Here is a 22,824-nt window from a genome sequence, read left to right on the forward strand (position 1 = left end):
AGGTAATGAGATATGTTGGATCACTGATAAAATATTTCTTCACTGCAGCCAAATCAAAAGTGTACACAGCTTAGGATGGCCGGAAGTAGAAATTAGGTCTAAATGATTCGCTTCAATATCCTGGCTGTTAAGCCCAATGCAGATATTTGACAAGTATCTACTAATTGTTGACCTCTTTAAGTTTCAGGCTTAAAAAAGCACAAAGCAACTGAAGAGATTCAGACACAGAGTAGCAATCTAAACTTGGCATGGATTTTCTCTATCAGCTTTGAAAAACCGTAGATACCTTTGGAAAATATTCTGACTTGCATTAAGCAAACAAAGTAAAGAGTAACTCATAACATCCCTGGTCTGATGGACTGTAATGGGGGGAGGACACCCAGAAAGAATAAGAAAAGCAAATACTTACTGAGTACTTACTGTGCTCCAGGCACTGTTCTAAGGGCTACACTGATTCCTCTGGACAACCCAGGGAGTATCAATAAATACTACTCATTTTATAGAGGAGATTGAGTCAGAGTACTAAGTGGCTGGCCAAAAGTCACACAGCTCTTAATTAATAGAAGTGGAATAGAACTTAATAGAAGTGGAATAGAACCAAATGTGAATATAGTGTCCCCAACTGTTTGCCTACACTGAGGGACGCAGACCTCAATCTAAGTGTTGAGCTGTGACAAACACACTAAATAAGTAACACGCATGATTTAACAGTTAATTGTTGACTCTGCCATCTCAGTAAAAAAGCTGCCCAGGCTAGAAATGTAGGAGTTATCATGAGTTCCTCAGTTTCATACCCCTAAGCAAATAAATATATTTATTTTAAGACCTAGATCTCAGATCCTGCCATGACTCAGCACTTTGACTTCCACCCTAAACTAAGACAGTATCGTCTCACCTGGATTTTAGCAAAATCTTCCTAATTGGACTTCCTGCTTCTACTCTCTCCCAACTACCAATCCTTCCAGAGTGCTCTAAGTCAAAAAAGGAGGTATTATCACATATCTACTCAACATTCCTTACCTTGTCCATCCGGGCCCTACATGCTCTGGTTCTACAAATCCACTGACCTCACCGCCTCATCTTCCCCTCCCCCACCCCACTCCAGCTTTACTCATCTGGCTATTCCTTGAACAGGACAAGCTTGCCCTACCTCAAAGTAGAACATTCGCATTTTCTGCTTCTGTGCTTTGCTTAGATGTTTGCTTAAACATCAGATACTCCTTAGACTTTTGGCTAGCATCCTCTTCAAAAATAATTTCCCCTTATATACCTTCCCCCATCCCCATTATAATATTGACTGTGGAAAAAATAAATTTGGGGTGTTTTTAAAATAAAGTGTAACTAAAATATTTGACCACAATATGGAAGGGGGAAGGAGGCTATTATTCAAGAAAAGCATAGATATTTACTAAGGTTAAACTCTGATAATAAGCAACTAGACCACTAAACCCAACAGAAAAATGGACAAGGGCTATGAGCAGGCAGTTCACAGCAGAGGTAATCTGAATGGTCCACAGACAAATGAAAAGATCCTTAACCTTACCCAAGACAGGGAAATGCATATTAAAACAATAAAATGTCATTTCCCTAGGAAACTAGAAAAAAATTAAAGAGACCGACGATATTAAGTGTTGACAGGTTATAGGAAAATTAGAGCTCATGTACATGGTTGGTGGGAATATAATTTAATACGCTCACTTTGGAGAGCAATTTAGCAATCATCTAGTAAAATTAAACATGACCTAGAAATTTCATTTAAAGCGAATGCCCTAGGGAGCCTGTGGGCCTCATGGGTTATGTGTCTGCCTTCCGCTCAGGTCATGATCCCAGGGAATGGGACTGAGCCAGCATCTGGCTCCCCATTCAGTGGAAAACGTGCTCCTGCTTCTCCCTTTCCCTCCCCCTCCCCCTGCTTGTGCTCATGAGTACGCTCTGTCAAATAAATAAATAAAATCTTAAAAAAATAAAGTGAATGCCCTAGAGAAACTCTGGTACATGTACACAAGAAGATTTCTATGAATGTTTGTAAAAACTGCAAATCATTCAAATGTTTGTGAGGAGGAAAAGGGAGTAATTAAGCTGGGGCATACTCACACATGAAAATAGTTTTTGGGTGTTAAATAACTTAGTTCTAGATAGGCCTTAATAGGAATAAATCTCAAAACAGAGGGAGAGCACTAGTTGTAGGTTGGCGTGACTTATTCACAGCAGAACTCCTATTCCAGGATGGAAGGATCACGTAGGAAGTCCTGGAAGTAGTATGATGCCATCCATGTGAAATGATTAAAATACACCAAAATACAATTTAAAAAAAAAAAAGCCTGTGTATATTAAAGCAAAGCTAGGGATAACACAAAACTACTTAAGAACTGCGGTTCTTAAGACAAAATGGAAAGAGGAAGACAAAATGGAAAATAGGATCTGGGAGAGGGATCAAGGGGGCTTCAACCCTATGTATCATATTTTATTGAGCAAATTCTGAAATAAACCTTGGGTGATGGTAAGTTTTAAATCTGGGTAGATTTATTATTTATTATTTTTTCTAGTTGTAGATTTCATGAATAAGGAAGGAAAAAAGAATGCTAAACAATATAATGCAGGAAGTAAGAAGGAACCAACCCAGGATCTTGAAAAGGGAGTTTCCATGTCTTTGAAAACGAACCTGGTAAGGAAATTAAGTATCCCAAAATAATGAACAAAAGAATTTCTATTTTCATTCCAATATATGTCCTTAAAACAAAAACAAAAACAAAAAATCCTCCTAAGATGTTAAGGACACAAAAGGATCATTGACAGAGTTAAGAAACTGTACTCGTTAGAAAATGTGGTAGATTAAATATGGCCATGAATTACTTAATTACTTAATTACTCTTTGCTACTGCTTCCACTGAAAAGGGAATCTAATTTCCCTCACTTTGGAGCTGGGTTGTCTTATGACTGACTTGATCAATAGAATGTGGTATAAGCAATGTCTTGAAACTTTTAACATTATGTCATAAGAAGACTTGTGATACCCAGGCTCGTGAAACTCTTGGAGCATGAGAAGCAGCCACCAATCATCAGGAAAGAACTTCCACTATCTGGGACCGCCATATTATGAAGCCCAGCTAGTCCCATGAAGGGGCTATGTGGGGAGAAGAGAGAGAGATATGCTTCACCAGACCTTATATGATCCAGCCATCCAGTCCAAGTACCAGATATGGGATTGAAAAAGCTTTCTGGTAACTCCAGCCCCAGCCACCACCTGACTGAGACCTTGAGCAAGAACTGCCCAGTATAAACCAGTCAACCCACACATAACCGTTGAGATGTAAATTATCCTTATACCACTATGTTTTGGAATGGTTTGTTTTGCAAAATTAGATAATCAGTACAGAGAAGAAGGTCCAGTCTTAGTTTTTTGAAATGCTGAGTTTGAGATGTCCACATGGCATGGAGGTGGAGACATTCTGCAGACAGATGGACACATAGTATTGTGGCCTTAGTGATCATCTTCATACTCATGAGTACAGTCACATGCTTTGGTCCAATAGTGCATTGGCCCTTAGGCATATAAATCCACCAAAAACAGATCTGGACCTCATGAACTCAGTCTGTTGGGGGGGGAAGGGATGCAGATCTGTGCTATGATGAGCAAGTCCAGAGGACTACAGGGAATCAGAAAAGAACCCTCTCAATGCCTTGGGAGGGAAGGGGGCATAAGGGTACAGAAAGGATTTTTCTGGAAAAGGACTGCTTCAGCCAGTTCTGAAGGACAGGATCTTGATCTTAAGCATGAGTGCTCCCTAAGGAACTAAAGATGTTGACAATAAGGGTAGTAGAGTTATTGATGAATGCCATCATTTCCAGGAACTTGAGACCAATAACTAGGCAAATTGCATCGCCTTGGCAACTGCCCCATTTGGTAATTTCTATATTAATCTCCAAAGGACACAGAAAGGACCCTGCCTACATTACTTTAAAAGCTATCAGAAAAAGAAAATAAATTAAAACAAAATGCAAATTGCAGTATGCAAATTCATGTACTTGTTTGTTCATTTAACATTTTCCAAGGTCATATTTCATACTAAACCCCCTGTATTGGTTATTCTCTTACAAAAAAAAAGATATAAAAGCCATGGTTTTGCTTTTTCTGGGGGGGAAAGCCTTTATTTTTACAGTTTAAAAAGTGCTTTGACCACTCTCTGAAGAGACACAACTATTCCCATTTTTATAGCTATTAATACTGAAATGCAGTAAGATTGAGTAATTAATTACCCCAAGGTCACTAACTGGCAAACAGCAGGATTTGGACTCAAAATTATCTACTCCTCTTATGAGGGCTGCCCCTTGCTTTGAGGAGGTTCAGTGTAAGTGGGCAAAACATAGTACACATACTAGAGATGTGAAAAGACCACTGGAAAACTGTGATCAAGTGAAAAGGGTGCAAGGGAAAAACACATCTCGAAGTGGGGCTGAAGGATGGAGAAATAGGAGGCCACCTTTGGTGGCAGTGGGTTTTGAGCTAGATTTTGTGTCAACTGATAAACTGCTTTTGCTAAGGAAGGGGAAAATGTGTGGGCCATACAGGTAACAGTGCCGTGCAGGTTTAATGGCAGTGAACTAGAGGGAAATGGCTCCTGCATTTTCACAGGTACTTATACCCGTGGTTCTCAACTAGAGATTTTGTTCTCAGAGGACATTTGATAATGTCTGAAAAGATTTTTTGTTTTTCCTTCTGGGAGATGGGGGCAGTGCTATGGCCATCTAATGGGATGGTGTTAAACATCCTTCAACACACAGGACAGTCCTCCACAACAAAGGATTATCTTAACCAAAATGCCAATAGCTGGAAAACTATACAGGTTGAGAAATTCTGACCTATACATCTTTACCACATTGTATTAGGGCTTTCAAGAGAAATAGGACCAATAGGGTGTGTGTGATACATAAAGAGCACAGATGTGTGTCTTTCAATGGAAAGAGAAAGACTTGGCTCATGTGAGGGGGGCACTGGCAAGTGAAGTCTTGAGGGTGGGCTGAAAATTCTAGCAGAAGTGGATGTCACAGTTTTGAATGGGAGGACAATCTTCCCTAGAGACTTGGGAGCCTTGGTATTGCTTTGTAAAGTCTTCAACTGATTTGGATGAGGCTACTCAAATTATGGAGGATAAGATATTTTATCCAAAGTCCATTGATTTAGATGTTAGTCACTTCTTTACAATCTCTTTACAGTAGCATCTTGATTGGTGTTTGGCCAAAAAGCTGGGCACCAGAGCCTTGCCAGGTTGACACATATAATTAATCATCACACACATTTAACTTTAGAAATCCTACGAGGCAAAGATTTTATCCTTGTTTTAAAAGATAAAGGAAGTACAAAAAAGAGCTACAGATGGCCATGTCTCTTGCTGAAAGATGTTCAACATCACTCATCAGAAAAATTCAAATCAAAACCAGAAGGAGATATCACCTCACACCTGTCAAAATGGCTAGACTCAAAAAGACAAGAAACAAGTGTTGGTGAGGATGTAGAGGAAAAGGAACTCTCATGCACTACTGGTGGGAAAGCAAACTGGAGCAGCCACTATGGAAGGCAGTGTGGAGATTCTGCAAATAATTAAAAATAGAAGTGCCATATGATTCAGTCATTTCACTACTGGGTATTGATCCAAAGAATACAAATTTGAAAAGATACATGTACCTCTATGTTTATTAGAACATTATTTACAATAGCCAAGATATGGAAGCAGCCCGAGTGTCCATCCACAGATAAATGAATAAAGAAGATGTAGTATATACATATGATGGAATACTACTCAGCCATAAAAAAGAATAACATCTTGCCATTTGGGACAACATGGATGGACTTAGAGGGCATTATGCTAAGTGAAATAAGTCAAAGACATATCACAGGATTTCCCTTCTATGTGGAATCTATAAAAGCAAAAACAAAGATTAGAAACAGATCCATGAATACAGAAAACAAACCAATAGCAACCAGAGGGGCAGAAGAGGGTGACACAGGCATTCAGTTATGAAATTAATGAGTCGCTGGAATAAAAGGCACAGCATAGGGAATATAGTCACGGATACTGTAACAGCGTTGTATGGTGACACATAGTGGTACAGTTGTGGGGACCATAACATATATAGTCATGAGATTACTATATTGTACCCCTGAAATTAATGTAACATTGTGTGTCTACTGAACTTCCATAAAAAATACATATATATGTAAAGAAAAAAAAATAAAGATGAAGGAAGTAAATCCAGAGAAGTTAAGGAATGTTCCTATATTTGCACGGCTAATACTACCAACAGTTAACATACTCAGAGCACTCCCAGTGAGCAGGTGTTGTGCTAAGAGCTGTTGTTAATCCAGGGAAGGCGATACTATTTTTATTGCCTCCATTTTATAGAGGAGAACAGAGAGGCACAGAAAAGCAAGGTACATTTCCTGGACCAAACAATTTTTAAGCAACAGAGGCAGGATTTGAAGCCAGGCAGCCTGCCTAACCTGTCGCCCTCCCCCGGAATTGCCCAGAGGACTAATTGAAACAAACTGTGGGGCCCTGGGACTGAATCAGTAAATCTGGGATAGACCCAAAGATGTGCATTTCTAACAATCTCCCAGGTGATGTTAATGTGACCTGCCTGGAGACCTGCTTTGGGAACAATCACTTGCAAGTACTATGCTACACTCGGCTTTAGATAAGGACAGCAGTATTGGGCCAAAGGGCATGCATTCCACAAATATCCTGAGGCCCCATTATAGACAAGCATGGCAGTTCTCATCACCAATTCTGATGTGGGGGTGAGTTCCACACCTCCAAGAATTCTCTAATACCAGCTGGGTATCCTACAATCCAACTCAGTTCTGTTACTATCCACTTGGAGATCCTACCAGGACCTACAGGTTAAGGGCTCAGTCCCACAAAACTCCTCCTCTTCCACCCCCACTTCAGATGCCAATGGCAAGTCCAAGTTGTTATCTCTGCTTCTGACCAGCTGGCTATAAATCAGAGGTTCCAATGACCCTCTCCTCAGGATCAATTAATTTGCTAGGTGGTTCACAGACCTTAGAGAAACATTTTACTTACCTGCTTTTCAGCTTGTTGGGAAGGACAGAGCTCAGGAAAGCTGGATGGAAGACAAACAGAGGGCAAAGCACGGGGGAAAGGGAAACTCCCATTGCCCTCTGTGAGTGTGCCATTCCCCCCTGGAGTCCCCACATATTTAGCAACCTGGAAGTTCTCCAACCCCCTTCCTTTTGGGTTTCCATAGACGCTTCACTACATAGGGGTGGTTGGTTAGGCTATTGGCCATTGCCGATTGGTTCAACCTCCCATCCTCCTCCTTTCCAGAAATTAGGGGGTGGAACTAAAAGTTCCAACCCCCCTTCCTGACCGGTTTCCTGGCAAATAGCCCCCATCCTTAGGTGTTTTCAGTAAGTCAGCTCATTAACATAAACCCGGTTCTGGTGGGAAGGGACTCATTATGAGTAACAAGAGACACCATTTCACCTTTACAGCTCAGGAACTGAGGACAAGAGACCAAATATTATAACACAAGATGCTCTCATTGCTGCTATTGCTCAAGAAAATCCAAGGATTTGCGGAACTGTGAGCCAGGAACTATAAATGAAGACCAAAATACGTATTTATTCTGAATCACAATATCACACCAGGTAACAGAGATAAAACAGTGGCGAGCCAGTCATGGTTCCTGCAGCCATGACTTCTCCCTGGCGTGGAGGATGACTGTGCAGACAGAAAGAGCCCAGGCTTTGACGGATCACCCTACAGGAGGCAGGAGGTGCTCCCAGTGGGAACTCCTCCCCTGGCGTGGGGTCAGGGAGGAGACCCCAGAAGGAGCAGATGGCTAAACTGAGACCCAACATTGAAGCAGGAATTAGGAGATTCTAAGGGGGAAATGAAGTGTATCCAAAGCGGTGGTGGGACTAACATGCGCCTGCAGAGGCCCAGAAGGGAAGGAAGGGCTCATGCGTTGGCGGAACCAAAAGCAATTCAGTGAATTAAGCCACCAAATTTTGCCTACATCTCCTTGGCATGTCATCTTCTATGTTTCATTTTCCTTATCTGAATAATAGCAATGAAAATACCATATTTCTTGGATTCAAAGTGCACACTGACACCCCCCCACCCATTTTAACGTTTGTGAAATCAGCATCTGTTACTATAGATTTGTATGTTCCCCGCTACATCTCCCCTTCCTTGAAAGCTTTGGGGCAACTGAGGGTGTCTCAGAATTAAGGAAAGGTGAATTATTTTTACCTTCCCTACCTCCTCGGGCTGAGAGAATACAGACTCTCAAATAAGAATCAGGCCTCCCAGTGGCTCTCAGCCCAGGCTGCACCTTAGGATCACCTAGGGGGCTTTTCAACTCTTCCCATGCCTTGGCTCCATCCCTAGGCATCCTAATTTTATTGATCCAGAATAGGAGCCTCATGGATATTTTCTGAAATCCAGGTGATTCGAAGGTACAGTCAGGGTTGAGAACTGATCCCACCTTCTCCTATGGCAGGGGCCAGCGAACTACCCCCATCAAGCCAAATCTGACTCTGTTTTGCTAAACCCAGTTTTACTGGAATAGTCACACCCATACCATACATTTACCTGTTTTCTACGGCTGCTTTTACATCACAATGACACAGTGGAATAGGCACAGCAGAGACAGTGTGACCCACAAAGTCTAAACTGTGTCTTCTCTCTCTCTCTACAGAAAAACTTTGCCAACCCTGGTCCTGCACTGTTGCTACACAAGGTGTGCTTCCGGGCCGAGCATCTTCAGCATGGCTGGGAGAGGGTTGAAAACACTGAATCCCAGCTTTAGTGAATTAGTCTTGAATCCCAGGTGTAGTGAATTAGTCCGCAGTGGAAGAAGGTTCCCAGGCAGTCTGTGTGCACAGCAAAGTTTGAGAAGTCCTGTCCCTGCCCGTCTGACTGCTGCCACTCTCTCCAGCTGCTTTTTGCCCTGTACCCTTGGCTCCCACTCAGTCCTTATCCTCCAAGACTTCACTGCACTACCTGCTTAGAGAGGTCCTCTCCTGTCCTCATAAATTAGATATCCTTTGCGATTTTTCTCTCGTGGCATCTTTTTTATTTTTCTTCCTTGCACATCACCCCAAATCTGTGACTAAATATTCATTTGTGTGCTTATCTCATTAATGTCTGGCCCCCTCACTAGACTAGAAGCCTCAGGGGGGTAAAACCTGCCTCCAGGACAGGAGAGAGAGCTCTGGAAGGTACAAAGCACAGTAAGTGCTGCTTTCAAGAAGGAATAATGAAAAGGGGAAAGGTAACTTGGAAGTAGCTTGATGGGAAAAACCAGAACCAATTACTATGCAGACCAGGGAGGGCACAACCTAGAAGGTCCTGCAGGATGAGCAACTAGCAGATTTAATTTCCTCTTTTTGTATTCTGGGGTTAAATATTAGTATTCAATCACACAGAAACACTCAAGTACTTCGGTAAACCTCTGCAGACCAAGGATCCAATTTTACCAGCTGTTCATTAAATGAAATATCCATATATATGTATCGGGAATTTAATTAGAAAGGCAGCAGTCCAAGGATGTGATCATTGCTTGAGAAAGTTACATTTCAGGCAGCTTTTCTCTTCCAAGAGAACCAAGGAAACTCTTAATTGCCTTCTATTCTTTTTTTCCTATTAATCACAGCTTGCCTCAACCGACTTTTTTTTTTTTCCAAAATGCCCTTGAGGAGTGAACATTTTTGAATGGCTGACTTTTTAGATGGAGATTATGCACACCAACTGCCCTTGTCTAAAGCTATAGTGTCTTTCAAAACAGAACACAAGCCAGATGGCTTAAGATGATCAACTTCAGGCCCTAGGCATAACATTCACTAATAGTGGGATAAGATCAGTGGTTTTCCTGGAGAAGTAGATGAGCTCAAAGGAGGAAAGAAGAAATATCATAAACTCATTTTGCCCCCAAAGAGCCTCAAAGGTGATTAGAACATTGCTGGCTACAACTGGTGGGTGTATGCCTAATATTTGAAGTACATTTTGGTAATCCCTCCCTCCCCAAATAAAAGGGCATGGTGTTTGGAAGGGGTCCACCGCAAGAGGGAAAACAGCCTGAATGAGGAGTCTGGAGACATGGTTTCTGGTCCAAGCTGAGAAACCTTAGGCCATTCCTTTAACTTAACCTCATTTTGAGACTCATTTTTCTCATCTGTAAAATAAGGTGGTTGTAGTATATTTACCTATCCATTAATTTATTTATAGGCATTGTGTTAGGCAGCAGGTGGCAATGGAAAGTAAAACCAGGCATGGTCTTTGTCATCATAGATCTTATAGTCCGTTGAGGGACCGAGTTATTTTTGAAGGAATTATATCAAGTGTAAAATTACAACTACATTACATGCTATAAAGCAGAGATTTCTCTAAAAGACTCTATAGCCAAACCATCAGTAAGTCTGGTCAACAGTACCTTTGAAATACATTCCAGATCAACCCACTTCTCATCACCTCCCACCATAGCCATGCTACCTTTGCTTCTTGCCCAGATTCCTGTTCTTACACACTTCCATGCTTTGATTCTTGTCTTTCTTAATATACTCTTCACACAGCAGTGAGAGTGATCTTTGAAGACCATACATGAGTCCAGTTATCTCCCTGTTCAAAATTTCCAGTGAGTTTCCATCTGGCTTAAACTCCAATACCATACGTGTGTGGCCCATGGGCTCTCCATGATATTGGCCATAGCCCATGATTTCCAATCTTATCCTCTTCACTGTGCTTCCTCCACTCCAGCCACATCAGTCTCCTTGCTTTTCTTGAATATACCAAAGTTGTCTCTGCTAGGAAATATCCTTTCCTTGCCCCCTGGGCAGCCTCATTTTATTCCTGTGTTCTCTCAGGTCTCTGCCCAAATGTCACCCCTTAGAGATACCTCCCAACCACCCCATCAAAAACAACCCTCAACTTCCTTAGAGTCAGTCAATGATCACTTAAATAACTTTTTTCCCTGGCCTTTAATACTACCTGGAAGTTATTTGTGGATATCTTTGTTGTTTATATCCTCCCTGGAGGAAGAAGTTGTCCATTTTGTTTTCCAACACCTAAAATAAGACTTATACATGAAAAGGTACTTAATGTGTTTCTTGAATTATGTACTGTGATTACATATAATAGGGAGAGTTGATAACTCAGGAAAGGCTTCCTTAAGCTAGTAATACTTCTTTAAGCTAGTATCTAGAGGAATGGTGAGAATTAAACTGCCTAAGAGGGGTATGGTGTTCCAGAAGGGAGGAAACCTTGTGTGAAGGTCCTGTGGTAGGAAGGAAAACAGAGTGGTCAAGGAACCAAAGGAAGTCCAGTATGAATAGAGCACAGAGCAAAGCACGACACTTAATGAGGCTGGAAAAGAAGTGACCAATGTATGGCTTTGCAGGGTCTTTCAATGATTTCTATCTTTATCTCAAGATCAGTGAGAAATCATTAAAGGCTCTTAACTGGGGGAAAGGGGAGGGGAGGAACCAAACAAAAAGAAATAGTCAAAGTGATTTAAAGGCCCATTTTTGCTCTGAAATTCTAAGATTCTATGAAAAGTCAATCAGCAAAATGAGAATGGGATTTTGAAAATATTAACCAAAGTCAATTTCAGTGACACAGATTTGAGCAACTGAATTTTGTAGTTACTCAAATATCATCTCTTTGGGATTTAATGCTCATGATAACTTTAGCACTCTACCTTTCTTCCCTCCCCTAAAAAAAAAATAGAGTCAAAATTTCCACTTACAGGTGAAAATATGACTTTTGAGTGAAAATATGACTTTTGAAATATTATTCTAAATATGCAAGGATCTAAGTTGACCATTAACATTGGAAGCTTCTAGGCTTTCGAAGCATACATTTTTTAGCTTACCCCACCAAATAGACAGGTAGGAATGTCAAGGCCTGGGATACCACATCCTGAATTCAGATCCTCCACTGGTCTGCAACTGATGCACCTTGAAACCTCAGACCCTCGTCTGTGGAAGAGGGATGATGATGGCATTTTCTTCACTGAATTGTCATGAGGATCAAATGTGATGATGTAGATAAAGTGTTTAATAAGTGCTGAGGGAGTTGACGTAACCCCCTTGACAGGGGTATTCAAAGATCCAGTGGGTGAATAAATCTGGAGTCAACCATCTCCATCTACCTCGGCTGGTTCTAGCCCAGCCACTTCTTGCTTACTGGCTGAAGCCAGTGACATAGCTACAGGTCCAAATGCAGGGCACAAGTCTCCTTTCTCAGTGGAGAGTTAAGCAGATAAGCAATGTATGGAATCACAACCTCTCTTTCAGTATCCAATACACTACCTGACTCAATAACTTTTTTTTTTAAGATTTTATTTATTTATTTATTTATTTATTTATTTATTTGAGAGAGAATGAGAGAGAGCGTTCAAGAGGGTCAGAAGGAGAAGCAGACTCCCCCTGAGCAGGGAGCCTGATGCGGGACTTGATCCCAAGACTCCAGGATTATGAGCTGAGCTGAAGGCAGTGGCCTAACCAACTGAGCCACCCAGGCATCCCAACTCAGTAACTTTTCTAGCTGCTGACTGAGATGACAATGAAACATTGATGCCTAATTGCAACTTTCTCCATGAAGAAATTGAAAGAACAGATGGGGCATTGAGAAATAAAACAAATGAACAGATAAATAAAAACCTTCAAGCTTTGGGGAGAAAATAGATACTTACCTAAAATATTTTGCATGTAAAGTTACATATATATGGATTTATGAGGTGGGTCTCTAACAGACAACACCATCAACCATCAATTTACCTCTTATTCTTAGCATAGTGACTGTTAATTACGAAAGACTACATGTGCCCAAATTGTTGGGATATCTAGAAACAAAGGGGGTTTATAAATTGTGTGTGTCCAAGGGGGACTGGGCACCCTTGGCTGGTAAGCTTTAAAAGTGGATCTGCCATAGATTTAAGCAAGTGTGCCAAAGCAGTATTTTACCAAATAATACCCAAAGTCTTTAAATGGTAGTATTAGTTCCTTGAGGTGCTATTACTCTATTTTCCAACCCAATTGTGTATTTGACTCACTCCCCACTCATAAAATCTAAAAAGTTATTTGTCTTCATTGAGCAGTGCAAATCCATTAATTTGTTTAGTACTTGCCTCTACCCAGTTAAATCGCTTATAAATGTGCATCAGGGTTTGTGAACATTTTCATGACAAGTCCCTGGGGGTCCAAGATTAGGTGCTTACTGTGGTTGTTTTAGGATGATGACAAGAGTCATAGAAAAGGGGGAAAATTAAGAAAGAATTGCAGTTGGGAATAGTTTTTTAAGGCAAAATTCTTGGAAAAACTCCTCCATTTGGAAACTGGATTCATGGCATTAATCCATGAAATGCAGATGTTGGGAGCTCAAAGAGGATTGTTTGGAAGACACTAGGTGAGGCAATTAGATGCCATTATATGTTATTATATCAATTTCATTTCCAAAAACACACTCCATGCATGGTTTGAAAGGACATCTGACAAGCAGGATGCTTTTATCTAAATGACATTTCTTTCTTCTGGGTTCCACCAAAGCCCTTATAGAAAAATGTCCCTTTAGCATTTAGCATTAGACAGTACAGTCCACACTCCTGGTTGTGGACTGTACTGTCTCAAAACATCACAGGGTCAAGTTTAGGATAGTTCCTATCTTGCTGAATCCGAAGGAATTATTATTGACTGAGTGCCAACTATGCACCAAGAACTAAAAATCCATAATCTCATCAAGTCTCCGCTGTCATCCTCTGCTTGCACATGATATTTACTTTAGGTGAGGAACATAAAGTTCAGAGAGATTATGTGACTTTCCCACGGTCATCAGCTAGTAAGAAACCTAATCTTGGCTCATTTATTCATACAACAGATATAGCTACTAGGTGGCTAGCCCTGAAGATATCCTAGTCAAAACAAAAGACGAAATAATCACAGTTTAATGGAAGAGAAATATGACTGGAAGTGTAGGGTACTGTGAGGACCCAGGGTAGGGTACCTTACCTAGAACAGAAGGTCCAGTAATGCTTTCTCAAGGAATGGGCATGCTAGCTGAGCCATAAGGGGAAAAAAGGAGTTAGCCAACTTCAGAGTCTGGAGAACTCTGTTCTAGGAATTCTAGAGGGAATTCCAAATGCAAATAGTGGGAGGTAGGAGAGAGCAAGAGTTTGTTTTATTTTTGTTTTGGTTAAAAAACTGGAAGATTGGGAGTGGTGGCAAAGAAATAGAAAGACATGAGGAAGGAGAGATAGATAAAGTTGGATGGTGAGAGGATTCTCAACCATGGTAAGGAGTTTCGATCATATCCAAAGTCACTGAAATAAGCAAAGTACAGGTTTTTGGAAGCTCACCAAGGCTGAAGTATGGAGAATGTTAGAAGAGGAACAAAACTAGAGACAGGGAGGTGGACTAGAAGCCAGCTGTTTTCTGGGTGAAAGAAAGGATGGTGCTTGGGAACTAGGAACAGAAATGACCTGGAGATTATTAGGAAATGAAACTGTTAAGACTTGGAGACTGATGAGATGGGATTGTTGATGAGGGCTGACAGAAGGACAGGACTTCAAGACCACTCCAGAATCTTCTGGTGGAGCCATTGGGTCATGCCATATGTAGGAAGTAGGGAAAGTGCGTAGGTGAGATAGTAAGTGCCATTTGGCACTTGTTGGGTTTGTAGTGGAAGATGTTCAGGGGTCTTGTGAGCAGTGAGATATCTGGGTCTGGAGTTCTGAAGAGAGGTGGGGCTTTGGGGGAGGTGTTAGGAAGTCTCTGGTAAATTTGATGAGTACATTTATGTGTCAACTTGACTGAAGTAAGGGATGGTAAGACATTATTTTTGGGTGTGCTTGTGAGGTATTTCCAGAAGAGATTAGTATTTGAATTAAAAGAATGAGTAAAGATCACCTTCACCAAAGCAAGTGAGCATCACCCAATCCACTGACAATCTGAACAGAACAAAAAGACAGAGGAAGGGCAAATTTGCTCTTTTTACTTGAGTTGGAACATCCATTTACTATTGCCCTCAGACATTGGCATTCCTGGCTCTCGGGCCCTCAGACTTGGACTAAATTACACCTTGGGCATTCCTGTTTCCCTGGTTTGCAAATGGTAGATCACAGGACTTCTCAGCTTCCATAATCATGTGTGAAAATTCTTATAATAAATCTCCTCTTATATATTTATGTATATCTAACTATTGGTCCTGTTCCTCTGAAGAACTCTGACTAACATATCAAGCAAATGGTGACCAAACCTGAGGGAGAGATTGAAACACCCACAGAAACATAGAGAGGCCAATTCCATCTTTACAGAGCATGTGTTTGAGCTGCTCTTTCTCTAATGATGGGGTCATCTGAGTCCTTGCTAATATCTCCCTCCATGTCCCAACAACATAGTCCTCAAAGGGATGATGGGAATTCAGGAGTGGGTCATGGCCAACAAACTAACATTTCCAGACACAAGTCAAACAGCACTGTCTAGGGACAAAATTCTGTTCTTTAGTGTGGAAAGCAAGAATTCCATTCTTAATTCAATTTTTGGCTAGAGTAGAATCTACAGTATACTTTTATCTAAAACACTGCATTTACTGAAATAGCTAAGAAACTTATTCTAGATTGGGTCTCCCCAAAAGCAGATTCTGGACTAGAATTTGTGCAATTACTTTATTTAGGGAGTGATCTATGGAAGCACTGGTAGAGAAGCTGGGGAGTGAGACAGAAGAAGGAAGGAAGCCAATGTAGAACTGTTAGTGGACAGACACGTTGCCATTCTGGGGAGCTGGAGCTCATTCCCTTGGGGGCACCTCCGGAAGAATGTATAGGTCATACCTCAAAAGTTTCCTCTTCCAAGGTGTGAGAAAGCTGGGATATTCACCAACTTTCATGTACTACTGGGTGAGGGGTTGCTCTAGAGGGTATTAATGCCCAGGCCCTTTTGACCTACTCTACATGAACCAGTCATGCTCCCAAGGCCGGAGAAAGCCCTCAGGCCTTTACAGGTGCTTAAAGTAAAAAGTCTGCAGTGTGCACCAAAACAGTGGGAGCAGAGGCAATGTGGGGAGGGCTCTGATGTCATCTGCTAGCCAGCAGAGAAAAGCCTGGAAGTGAGGGAGATCTGCTACAATGTATAACATCATCTTCTTAGTGTTAGAGATAGTCTAACCATCCCAGACAATTGTAGAAATGAAATGAGTATAGAATTAACCATACATGCTGGCTGTGGTGAGGTAGGGTACCAAAAGATGGCATGTGGACCATTTGACACACTGTGGGATTATTTTCCACCCAACAGTAATAGCCAAATGTGACTATGACTTGCTCATGATCTTCAAAGTTCTATTGTATTTGGACTCATGTAGCGGAGACTTTTAGTCAGAATTTCTTGCCAAACATTAATCAACTTGTTTTTAAAGAACTCAATAAGTGATTAGCTTACAGTTTTTTAAGCCAACACAAAAGCCTTTGCCAACTAAGTCTGGCAAAATCTTTCCCCTCCAACATCTAGGATACAGTACTTAGAGCATTACAAGAGCAATTTAGAGTCAAATTGATACCCAATCCTTAATTGTAAATGGTTAAAGAATGGTTAAACATATAGTTATTAGGCCTTTGTGACACGAGGGGAATGTTGAGGTTTCCATTCATAATACCAAGTTAGTTTGTAAGCCGCATCTTTCTTCTCTCCACTCTCCTGCTTGAGCACTTGGGGGGAAACTTTCTATTCATAGCAAAATTAAATCAGTAAATCTCCTTGGACTTGCTATTTGGAAACATAAAAAAGTATTATTTTTTAGGTTTATCTCAGTCCATGAAGACAACTCATAAAAGGTAAATTTATAGTCTGCTGTTTTTTGCTTTAGCAAAAACGAAGGTCAGAAGCTGAGACACAAGAAGAGGTCATACTCCCTCCTTCATCTTGCCTGAGGTTTTGCATGTTAGTGAATTTTCTGAGTGCAACTGCTCCAGATTTACATGAGAAGCATCCTTCAGCCAGACTTTTGAAATTGTAGGCCATTCATTTATCGCATAGTTTGTGAGTATATGACTAGTGCCAGGCACTGTGGAAGCGTTAGGGATATGAGAGACACAAGAGCTCTTTTCTTCTGCACATGGTTTATGTTAGCCAAACAGTATCCATTTTTATTGATGTAATCCCTTCCAGATTCCCCTGCCAGGGCCTTGGGGTCACCCCAAGAAAAAACAATTTTGGAAGGAGGGTGAGGAATCAAGGCAGGGAGTGAGACCAAGTCTCTATTCTTTCTCCCTTAAAAATACTGGCCTTCAACTCCTTGCTGCTTTGTAAATGATCCTCTATGACTTTGTAACTCTCAGCTCACTTGAAGACCTTCAGGTTGACTTCGGGTCTTTATTTTAAAATTCTGAAAATGTCAGAGCTTCTGCTGAAAGCAACAAAATGGTTTTGTTATCCCAGAATCATTATCCAAAGAAACAAAAACACCAAGTGTGCATCTCCCAGCCTTCTACCTGCAGGAACAATTTGACTGCTCTAGAAAAAGTTTCCCAAAGTTGTAAAGCATAAGTTATGAAGAGATACATAGTGAAGTCAGAACAGGCATACCTCGCAAACACCTCCTCTAGTACAGTGGTATGCCCAAGTGCTAGGTCTTTCCTTAAGTGATCTCTGCAAACTGGAAGGCAGGCTTCCAGGGGAAAAGGGAGATTACAATGTTTGGCGAGTTAGCCATTTCTGTTAATCATGTGTTATACTCCATGGAAAGAAACAAGTTATTTCAGGGAGTTCAAAACATGGAATAAAATTGGGTTCGACATTAACTGAATTATCAGGAACACTTCTATTTGCCCTGACCCATAAGTGTTAACCAGCACCATCACTGCCACCTTCATTTAGGGAGGACTCACATCTTGCATTTTCTGCAGATCTCCTTTTCTCCTCACACTCGCCTGTGAGGTAAGTAGGGATCACCGCTCTGCATGACAGGTGCAAGAAACCTCAGGGAGGTGAAATGATTGTCCCAGCTAGTCCGTAACTCAAACCTAGACCTGTTTCAGAGCAAAGCTAAAGCACATCCTACTTTCCAAAAAAAAAAAAAAAAAAAGGGACAACAACAAAAAAATCAGCAAGGAAGAGAAAAAAAAAAAGATACTGGCCAACATTTGATCACTCTGGAAAAGTTCTATATTCATGAAGCTCATTAAAGGGGAAGTACAGAAAATCGAATCTTCATACTTATTTCTTGGGATTGTGGAAGTGACAATTCTTTGGTCATAAAAACATCCTCATTAGTCTGGACTACTTTTATTTATTTACGGATGGTTTAGGTGACAATCACATAGTTTTTTAGAAATTCCAGTGACGGGGATATTTACTGACAGGGAAGATTTTTTTCAAGTCATGTTTAAGACTGTTATATGAGCAAGATTATGCGGTGTTCTGTGTACATATAGATAAGTAAATAACACCAACTTTTCTTCATGATTCTTGTAATGTGACCTTCATTTGGTGACTTAATTAGCGGCTCTTAACACTGTCTATGCAAATAAAGAAAACTTTTCTTTATAAACATTCCAACGACTCAAACTTTTCTGCAATTCAAACTATACAGAGGGAATAGGAAAATGGAAAATTGCAAGTATATAATATTTAACAATGGTCTTTTCAAAGAATTGTTTCATAAGAAGATTTAGTAAAATAAGAAAGCTTTTTTTTTTTTTTAAAGAAAGCTGAATGGTTCTTCAATGGGTGTTTCACATAAAGTCTTTTATGTAAATCACAAAGTTTGATTTCACAGGGCACAGGGTCTAAAAACACACGGACTCCTGAGAAGCAGAAAAGCTTTCTTTTCAGGTTTTCCTGGGCACTCCTAATATTTTGGAAAAAAATGAGGGAGGAGGAAGGAAATTGACAACTTTTATTGGAAAAACAACCTTTAAGGCCAAGTGTTTTAAAATGCTTCATTTAGACTCTTCAGGATTTTTATGTAGGTCATCTCATCAATGGGGACACTAAACAGTAAGTTTACATTGTAATTTCAAAATGGCATGCTTGAATACCTCCTATTAAAAATAGGTGCTTTCTTTAAAAAGAAATGTGACTGCTGATTCTGTAACTATAGGTATTCTTGACATAAGACTTCTAATATTCTCATATCTCGAGTCTTCATGACTTCCACCAACATCTCAGATATCCCTAAACAGCATCACCACCCCTCACTCCTATCAAAACTTTTCCTCCCACAGGCAAAGATCACCTTTAAAAATCTCCATAGAGGGACACCTGGGTGGCTCAGTTGGTTGGGCCACTGGTCATGATCCTAGGGTCCTGGAATTGAGTCCTGCATCGGGCTCCTTGTTCTGTGGGGAGCCTGCTTCTCCCTCTCCCTCTGCCTCTCCCCCTGCTTGTGCTCTTTCTCTCTCTGTCAAATAAATAAAATCTTAAAAAAAAAAATCTCCATAGAGTAGATGTCTAAAAATAGAATTGAGAAGTCTTCTATCAAGAAAGAAAATGGGGGGGGGGGCGCGCCTGGGTGACTCAGTTGTTAAGTGTCTGCCTTTAGCTCAGATCATGATCCCAGGATCTGAGTCCCAGATGGAGTCCCAGATAGGGCTCCCTGCTCAGCAGGAAGCCTGCTTCTCTCTCTCCCACTCCCCCTGCTGGTGTTCCCTCTCTTGCTGTGTCTCTCTCTGTCAAATAAATAAGTAAAATATTAAAAAGAGAAAGAGAGAAAGAAAGAAAAGGAAGGAAGGAAGGAAGGAAGGAAGGAAATGGGAGAAATCACTTTCTTGTTCCAGTGTTTTTCCCTCCTCCCGCCTCCCTCCTCCCCTCATCAAAACTATTTGCACTTTTGATACTGAGCCTGGTAGCTGGGGTTCCACTCATTCCAAGATGTTACTGGGTATTCATAAATGGGTGTATTTTTTTTTTTCCTGCTTTCCCCCCTCTCCTCAGAGGATAATAAAACCTCAACCAAATTCATTTATCTTGAATAAATTTGGGTGAGGTCAAGAAGCAAAGGTACACACTGGGTCTGTACAGACATGGGAGTGATTTTTCCTGACCTGGGCTGGTTACCCTCATTCATCCTTTCCATAGTCCTAGGTGCCTGCCACAGGCCAGGCCCTGCCCTTGGTTTGGGGACAGTGTTGGGTGAGGCAACTTTCAGCCTTCGAGGTACATGAGTGTGCAGCAGGGAACAGGGAGCCCGGAGCAGAGAGGGACAGTAGAGTGTGCTGTATGTTGACAAGAGAAGCATGCAAAAGACTAAAAGACGGGTGAGAAGGGCTAACAGCCCAGAGGAGGTGAAAAACGCAAGGAGGCGATTTTGAGTTTCTGAAATTCACTTCTTTCCCTCACTGCAGCCTTCTTGAAGGGCCCCCCACCCCCGCCTCCATCTGGCCCGTACCTCCCATGCAATTACCCACCACTTGCAAACGGCTTCAGGACTTACCTCGGGGAAACTTCCACGCGGCTCTCAGCCCTGCGCTTGCCAAGCCCTGCGTGGGTTTCCTCCCCGCGCGCCCTGAGCGCACCGTCCGGAGCGCAGCGCCGAGTGCCGCCGACCGCGAGGGCGCGGTGGGGACCTCGGGTGGGGACCTCGGGAACCGGGGAAGGAGCCGGAGGCGGCACGAGCTGCCTCTCGCCTCCCGGTGTCCCGCAGGCGGGCGGCAGCTCCCAAACCCCTCCTTGCCGCTATATAAACGCCTCTCCCCGCCCCCTCCCGACCCTTCCCCGCCCCGGCGGCCCCCGGCCCAGCGCACGTCCCTAGGGAGGGGGGCGGGTGACAGAAGCGGGAGTTGGGAGTTAAGGGGGCTGTAACTGCCCCGCACACGTCTCCCCGGCAGGGAACCTCGACCTTCTCAGCTCTAAACCCTGGAAGGATACTGAAGGCGGGGAGACTGGGGCGTTCACCGTGCATGCCTTCTAAGCACCCAGAGGACCCGCGGGGCGGGGGATCCAAGGGGCACGAAAGATGACAGCTCTGTTCTTACTGTTGGAACTGTCGCTGGGCGACTTTGTCTCTGTCCTGGGGTCTTCGTGAAGAAAGCAGGGGCTAGCAAGGGAGCCCTAGAGTCTTTGGGTGGTGGGAATTTCCTCTTGCCTGGGAATGGAGACCAGAGACTGTGCGCCCCACGTTTGAGGTCAAGCGCCCGTCGGAGGCCCCAATCAGAATTTAGGGTTTCGAGAATATCCTTTATTCTTTTTGTCTACTGGTCTAATCGCTTAGTTGTCCATTCATTTATCTATCCACGCATTCATTTCTCAAGTATTTGAGCACTTAGTTTGTGCTGCTGTCAGGTGTTTGGGATTCAAAACCAACTCTGGTTTTTAGCTGCCCGTCTCAGTGGGGGCCAGGCGCGGCAACCGGGAATGGGGTTGGGGTCAACGCTGCCCAGGGAACACAGAAGCAGGGATCCTAACGCAACCAAGGCCAAAATAAGCTTCTCTGAGGAAATTAAGTCCAGACTGATATGAGAAGAGGGAGCGAGGTATAAAAGCAGGGAAAGAGGGTCAAAGACGTGGATCAGCGGCTGCAATGGCTGGGAAGAGAGAGAGAGCACTGCCCCTCTTCAGTGGAACCAAGGGTTTTTTGTTTGTTTGTTTGTTTTTGTTTTTGTTTTTGTTTTAACTTGCAGTTTACTGTCACCCTCAGTAAGAAAATTTTAAAATTTAAAGAAAGGCGATCTTGTAAGTGGTAGAAACTGTACCTTGAATGCAGGCAGACTAGCTCTGGAGTGTGCTTTTACTGCATGGATGGCCAACTTGGCAAATGACAAGTTCAAAACAGAGTTTGTTCCCAAGGAATGGGGATTCTCTGGAATCTGAGGCATAACTCAAGTCTCAGTGAGAACTTCACCAAGTGCAACTTTGGCCAGGTCATGAACCTCAATTTCTTTGCAAGTGGAATGTGAACAATAAGACTTTCTCATGTGCCTCATTCAGTGCCCTGGATCATGAGACTTCATGTTCCAGTTCAAAGCAGTGCCAGGACAGGTGACTTTGAAATGGTGACTCCTCCATGGGTCCTTTGGCTTTGGTGCAAAGGAAGCTGGGAGAACACTGGAACAACAACCAAAACCGCAAAGTAAATGTTGGAACATCTCAGATTATTATTGCTTTTACCTAAAATGATTAGAAGTAATTCAAGTTTTCATATCCTCATATGGTGTTATTATTTTTAATAATGCACTTTAAAACACAAGTATACGTTTCTTATCCCAGGTCATTGTTGAAAGAGACAGATGTGATACCTGATGGGAGGTTTTTTAGCCAACTGCTAGCCCACCCAAAGCTCCTTTCAAAAGTGTACCACCCCCACCTCCAAAATACTGATTCTCTTAGCCCGATAGTGAACAATAGTCTGATAGAAGGGCTTCTGGGAGTCACATGCCTGTGACCCATGGCTCAGCCAGGACCAATGATCATGTCAGTTCAATGGGAAGGCTTGCTAGCACTGCCTTAAGAACAAGCTTAATGCCTCTGATATCTTGTTTTGGGCCCTCTCAAATCATTCTATCCTGTGTTATGGCTCTTTTGATGTCCAAACTAACTTTCATGACTGGATCAAACTTTGACCAGCACTCAAAGAATTAGGCTTCCTTTCACCTAGACCTCAGCAAAAAGGCAGAGAAAGAAGAAAGGTTCTTGGATCTTATAAATGCATGTGTTTGCCTAGAGTGACCCTAGTTTTTTTTGATTAGGCAATCCTTGATTTCCAGAGAAATGATAAGTAGCCAGTGCTCTTTGCTGTATTTCTGGAGCTTGTTTAGGGACATCTGTAAGTTAAGTGGAAGTGTGGGTGCAGTATGCACTTAAATGGGTTTTTG

At 42.1% G+C, this 22,824-nt stretch overlaps 1 protein-coding gene across 1 annotated transcript in view; it reads right to left on the reverse strand.

Annotated features, from left to right (window-relative positions):
* LOC116874762 (collagen alpha-6(VI) chain) overlaps positions 1-20,508 on the reverse strand; it is a 144,835-nt gene extending 124,327 nt beyond the window's left edge. The window contains exon 1 of the mRNA XM_032869723.1: positions 20,448-20,508. The gene's annotated coding sequence lies outside the window, so the exon portion shown is untranslated. The remainder of the gene's footprint in view (positions 1-20,447) is intronic.
* Positions 20,509-22,824: the final 2,316 nt, after the last annotated feature.

The sequence above is a fragment of the Lontra canadensis genome, unplaced genomic scaffold (assembly GCF_010015895.1).
Source record: "Lontra canadensis isolate GAN:19392208 unplaced genomic scaffold, GSC_riverotter_1.0 scaffold38, whole genome shotgun sequence".
In the NCBI taxonomy this organism is placed as follows: Eukaryota; Metazoa; Chordata; class Mammalia; order Carnivora; family Mustelidae; genus Lontra; species Lontra canadensis.